This window comes from Schistocerca gregaria, chromosome 2 (genome assembly GCF_023897955.1).
Source record: "Schistocerca gregaria isolate iqSchGreg1 chromosome 2, iqSchGreg1.2, whole genome shotgun sequence".
NCBI lineage: Eukaryota > Metazoa > Arthropoda > Insecta > Orthoptera > Acrididae > Schistocerca > Schistocerca gregaria.
Window position 1 is genome coordinate 318970262 of NC_064921.1, and position 6000 is coordinate 318976261.

Genomic DNA, 6000 nt, shown 5'->3' on the forward strand with positions numbered 1-6000 from the left:
AAAAGACTGAAGATTCAAAAACTTCCGTGATGCCATTGAGATAACAACTCACACCTTACCCTAATTAGGATTGTACCAGCTATCGATATAGGGTGAACACTGTGGCGCGATTCGCGCATAACCAAGTAAAAAGTCTACACACAAAGCACTTTTATGGGAAACAAGGTACCTAGCATGGGAGCTGCGGGTTGTATATTAGCCTTATAACACTATTCAGTCAAGGTTACTGATGTCGTATGGTCTTCCTAGTGTATATGCGGTGCTAGATGACGTACATGGTAAACGTACATGTGCTTAGAAGCATCATTCATGAAATACAACGAATAATTTAGATAACAGGGAGTAGTTAATAGCTTCATTTTTATTTATTTTAATTTTAGATATAAAATATCTTCATTTGACCGACACTAGTAATCAAATTTGAATAAAATATGTAATTTAGACTTGTAAATTAAGACGACTGTTCGTTCCTGCGATAGAACGCCACATGTCCGTTAATTCGTCAATCGTATGTGGGTTACTGTTTCACAGTTTTTTTTTTTTTTTCCTTAGGAGATTTGAATTCATTTGCTAGGAATACAGAGCAACACCACTTATATTCCGAACACAACCTTTACTATCGTTCAAAAAATGTGTGTCATTTTAAATAAAATCCATATGGATGTTAGGGTGCAGATTTTTGAAACAAAGTCGATTTTTCGACTGCCTCTGCAGCGGTGCTCCTCAGAACAAAAACTATGAAACCTGTATTTTCAGTAGGTTTCCATAGTGGAGGTAAGTGTGTTAGCGACAAACACGAAATCTCAAACTCAAGTCGAAAGCTTGTTTCTCGGAAAATATTTTTCCTTCAAGAGGAACTTTACATTCATTTAACTGTGTTAGGGTTAAATATGTATTACTTAAATAAATCAGAAATTGGAAATGATGTTCTTGTCAACAAGGTTCAAATGGTTCAAATGGCTTTGAGCACTATGGGACTTCACATCTGAGGTCATCAGTCCCCCAGAAAGTAGAACTACTTAAACCTAACTAACCTAAGGACATCACACACATCCATGCCCGAGGCAGGATTCGAACCTGCGACCGTAGCGGCCGCCGGCTCCAGACTGAAGCGCCTAGAACCGCTCGACCACATCGGCCGGCTGTCAACAAGGGTAAAGCCACAGGATCCCTGTCGATCAATCAAATAGAAAGAGACGTTGCAGAACTTCATAGTTACGTTATGTTATGTTATTTTAACCAGGGACCTAGAAACGACGGAGAGGCTCCGTCTCCGCCGCAACCGCAGTGGTCCACAACCCCACGACGACTACCGCAGTCCACTTCACCCCTCCGCCTCCCCGCACCGAACCCAGGGTTATTGTGCGGTTCGGCCACCTGTGGACCCCCCAGGGAACGTCTCACTCCAGACGAGTTTAATCCCTATGTTTGCGTGGTAGAGTAACGGGTGGTGTACGCGTACATGGAGAACTTGTTTGCGCAGCAATCGCCGACATAGTGTAGCTGAGGAGGAATAAGGAGAACCAGCCCGCATTCGCCGAGGCAGATGGAAAACCGCCTAAAAACCATCCACAGACTGGCCGGCTCACCGGACCTCGACTCAAGTCCGCCGGGCAGATTCGCGTCGGGGACCAGGCGCTCCTTCCCGATCCGCAAAGCAGTGCGTTAGACCACACGGCCAACCGGGCGGACTGAATTTCATATTCGGCAAGACATAATAACTAACAGGGGTGACTATCATATAGCTATTGAAACCAGACGCTAACCACAGTAACAGCAGGAAACGGTCCCAGGAAGTTTAGCAGGTCAGTAAAAAAATAAAGGAATACTGAGCTAGAAGAAAAGCTCAAAGCACCGACAAGAAAATAGCTACTAAGCTTCTCCAAGAACAGCGCAGGAAAAATACAAGCACCCTGGTCAACAGATGACCCAGACGAGTTATTTTTTAAAAACAGTTCATGCATAAGGTCTCTTTGATTGTGTTGTAATTGTTATTTCCTGGTGTTATATGAAAAGTGGAGGAAATCTGTCCATGTGAACAGCGTTCTCTCATCCTTCCTGATCCATCCATTATGAAATGCATTTTCCATAGTTTTTCGCATACCATTCCAGTATAATTCCAGTGTGTTTACTGTTGATAGGTAATGGCCGACATCTTCCTACTTCCTTCCCTAATTTTTAACTTAACAAAGTGAAGCGAATCCTGATTTACAATGTTTACTGTGTTTTGAATGTTTATTATTATTATAATTGTCACTATGGATCAGATTTTTCTTTAAAAAACGATACTACGTACTGACGCGTTCCATACTCGTGTCGTGAACACAAAGGACTGAAAAAAAATAAACAAAATCTATTCGCCCCGATATGCTGTTTCGTATGAGTGCTGGATCACTGGTGGTGTTCGTGAGGTGCAGAAAGCGGCAAGCTAATGAAAATAATAATATGCGTGCGATAACACCACAATCTCGTCTATGTAAACTCCAGCACCTGGTGGGAGCTGCAAAGTAATCGATATTACCAACAGGTAGCGGAGAGCGACGACGAGTTAGATGATTCAATATGGGCACACCAGTGATGTATATGTCGTAGTGGCACAATCAATATATCATACATCATAGGTTATGACGAGTTCGACGCTGGCGCTTTAATCGAGAGGCACGTCAGTTTGAATTCCTCTCCCGTCAAATCCTTACGCGATTAATTTCCTAACCTTTATTGCACCTGCACAAGTACTTCATATGGTGTTAAATGAACTATGATTTTGATGGAACGTTAAAAAGTAAACTAGGAAAGTAGTAAATAGAATATGAAACAGATTTAATCATAAAACATTGCAGAGCTATTTAAAGCACTTTTGTTGCGAGCTGTATGTACTGTTTTAGGGAAGCAAAACGCGAAGTCTGTAAAAACGAGGACCACAATAAGAAGACAAGAATTTTTTCTAAGAATAGTTTTATAGCAACCACCGCAGAGATATCTGTTCAAAAATGGTTCAAATGGCTCTGAGCACTATGGGACTTAACAGCTGTGGTCATCAGTCCCCTGAACTTAGAACTACTTAAACCTAAATAACCTAAGGACATCACACACATCCATGCCCGAGGCAGGATTCGAACCTGCGACCGTAGCAGTCGCGCGGTTCCAGACTGCGCGTCTAGAACCGCGAGACCACCGCGGTCGGCAGAGATATCTGTGAAGTAAACTTAGTGTACAGCGTACGTCGCCAACATTAAACTGGATTATCAAGTCACAGTACAACGATGTTTCTTTAAATTTTATACTAACGCCGAAACTCTAATATTAAATTTGCCCTCTTTTTAAATATTTGTTTCTTGTTTTGTATGGTGGGCAACCACAGCCAAACCTCGACATTTTTCAAAGAAAATTCCACACTGGCTGTATGAATGATTTTTATTAAATCTGCGACCGGTTTCGCACAACTTATCGGTGAATCCTCAGGCAATATAAGCTATTTATAACATAGTAACGTTGAACATTGAATGGTGGGGAGTGGCTACAGGGCAATGTTCAACGTTACAGTGTTATAAATAGCGTATATTTCTTGAGGAGGCACCGATAAGTGGTGCGAAACCGGTCGCAGATTTAATAAAAATCATTCATACAGTCAGCGCGGAATTTTCTTTGAAAAAATATTTATTTGTTACTAACGTAAGTGGTTGTCCGCAGCTCGTGGTCTCGCGGTAGCGTTCTCGCTTCCCGAGCACGAGGTGCCGGGTTCGATTCCCGGCAGGATCAGGGATTTTAACCTGCCCCGAGATGACTGGGTGTTGTGTCGTCTTCTTCATCATCATTCATCCCCATTACAGTCGGAGAAAACAAACGACAAACCACCTCCGTAAGGATCTTGCCTAGTACGGCGGTGCGGGTCTCCTGCATCGTTCCCCTACGCTCTGTCAAGAAGTACTGGACTTCATTTCCATTCCCCCGGAAGTGGATTGTCACTGTTATGGAAGAAAACGCCGGCCGGAGTGGCCGTGCGGTTCTAGGCGCTGCAGTCTGGAACCGAGCCACCGCTACGGTCGCAGGTTCGAATCCTGCCTTGGGCATGGATGTGTGTGATGTCCTTAGGTTAGTTAGGTTTAAGTAGTTCTAAGTTCTAGGCGACTGATGACCTCAGAAGTTAAGTCGCATAGTGCTCAGAGCCATTTGAACCATTTGAACGGCAGTAAACCGAAATACGTCAAAAGAGAAAAAATTACTTTCGTAGGTAAGTACTACAAAGGTCTAATTTTCGTATTCGTACTTATAATAGCCACTTTATATATGTTGAAAAATATCGAGAAAGTGATAAGCAATCAGTATAGTATGGTGAATTTAAATGACTGTATGTATGTTTTAGAAATAAGTGCCGGAGACTTCGGTAGTGTGCCAATGTGCTGGTAGTCAATGAGTTGAATTCAGCGGCCTACACATTTCGAACAATTTTCACCTGAATATACAGCAAACCTTCACCTAAATTACAGCAAACCTTTCACAAGTCAATGGACTGAGGACAGGGCTATGTTGGTGACACAAATTATGCTCTGGAAATCTAAATGCTCCTGTTGACGACAAAAATTATGCTCTGGCCATTTGAATGCTCACTGCATACATATTCCTACTCTATCGGGTGCTACTAAGTACGTTACGGTTCTGACACAGTAAAACGCAGCATGTGCCAAAGACGAATGTTAGCGCAGCGTGCATTAGCGGGCATTGCGCATGCGCACCTGTGTAACACCGCTGCCGAACTGCACAGCGGAGTAGAAAACGGGCCAGTGGGCTGGCTCAGAATGGGCTTCTTGTTTATCCGAGAGGGTAGCTAGTCAAATCGTCCGTACATGGAAGTCAGTGGGTCTGAGCGGAAACCGATGTCATTTCGCGGAAACGAACTCGTGAGGAGTGTAATCCTGCGCGCACCACACGACCGTTTCACAGGAAGCCGCGCCTGCAGTCACGAAAGCAAAGCATACACACGCGAGAACGCAGCGCAGTCCATCGGCGGCCACGTGAGCGTAGAGATGACTGGCAGCGGCCGTCAGCTGTGCCTGCGGGCACTCGCCGCTATTGCCCGCCTTCACTCCCCCCCCCCCTCCTCCTCTTACACCCCTCCACACAACCCCATACTCCCTCCACTCGCGCTTCCCCTCCCGATGAGCCATTCCGTAATTATCGCCAGTGCTCACACAAGCAGACAGACCTCCCAAAGCGCTAGCTGCGAGTTATCTCACTGTCCTAGGAGACGCCTCCGCGTCTCATTATGTCATAACAACATATCTCCATGAGATAAATGAAAACTGACACTCAAACTGTAGCACGTGATCTATTTTGAAAATTACTATATTCACAATCGAAATGCTAGTACTGAAGAAGGGAACAAATCCATAAACTTCTTTCGTGGGGAAATACAAAAACCTCCAGATGTTCTTACTTTTAATTTTCTCTTAACCAAACATTTAGATGAGATTCTATAACTCCTTCCTAACTCAGTACCTAGGAAAGATGAACTGAATTGCCCTGAAAGACGCATCACAGCATTAAAAAAGAGAATTTGCGCCCTTCCTGAAACTGATTATTTCAAAAAACTTTCATAATGGACATATACAGGAAAAGTCTATACTATTCACAGGTTTTGAAACCATTGTCTATGAAATTTACCCTGAAAACTATTACTGTCCTTCATTTTTTTCTGTCTCGGCAGTAGATAGATGTTGGTCACATCAGCACCTCATAACATGGTCTGTACTCAAATAATGGTTCAAATGACTCTGAGCACTATGGGACTCAACTTCTAAGCTCATCAGTCCTCTAGAACTTAGAACTACTTAAACTTAACTAACCTAAGGACATCACACACATCCATGCCCGAGGCAGGATTCGAACCTGCGACCGTAGCTGTCGCGCGGCTCCAGACTGTAGCGCCTAGAACCGCTCGGCTACCCCGGCCGGCCGGTCTGTGCTCAGATGGAATGTATGTAACTGGAGAAGGGATGTACT

General features: G+C 43.8%; 1 protein-coding gene across 3 annotated transcripts in view; it reads right to left on the reverse strand.

The window, feature by feature from the left end:
• LOC126336946 (sodium bicarbonate cotransporter 3) overlaps positions 1 to 5072 on the reverse strand; it is a 1595930-nt gene extending 1590858 nt beyond the window's left edge. Inside the window, exon 1 of one of the 3 annotated variants that reach the window (XM_050001142.1) lies at positions 4734 to 5072. The gene's annotated coding sequence lies outside the window, so the exon portion shown is untranslated. The remainder of the gene's footprint in view (positions 1 to 4733) is intronic. The other 2 variants (XM_050001144.1, XM_050001145.1) reach the window with 2 other exon arrangements.
• Between the last annotated feature and the right edge of the window lie 928 nt (positions 5073 to 6000).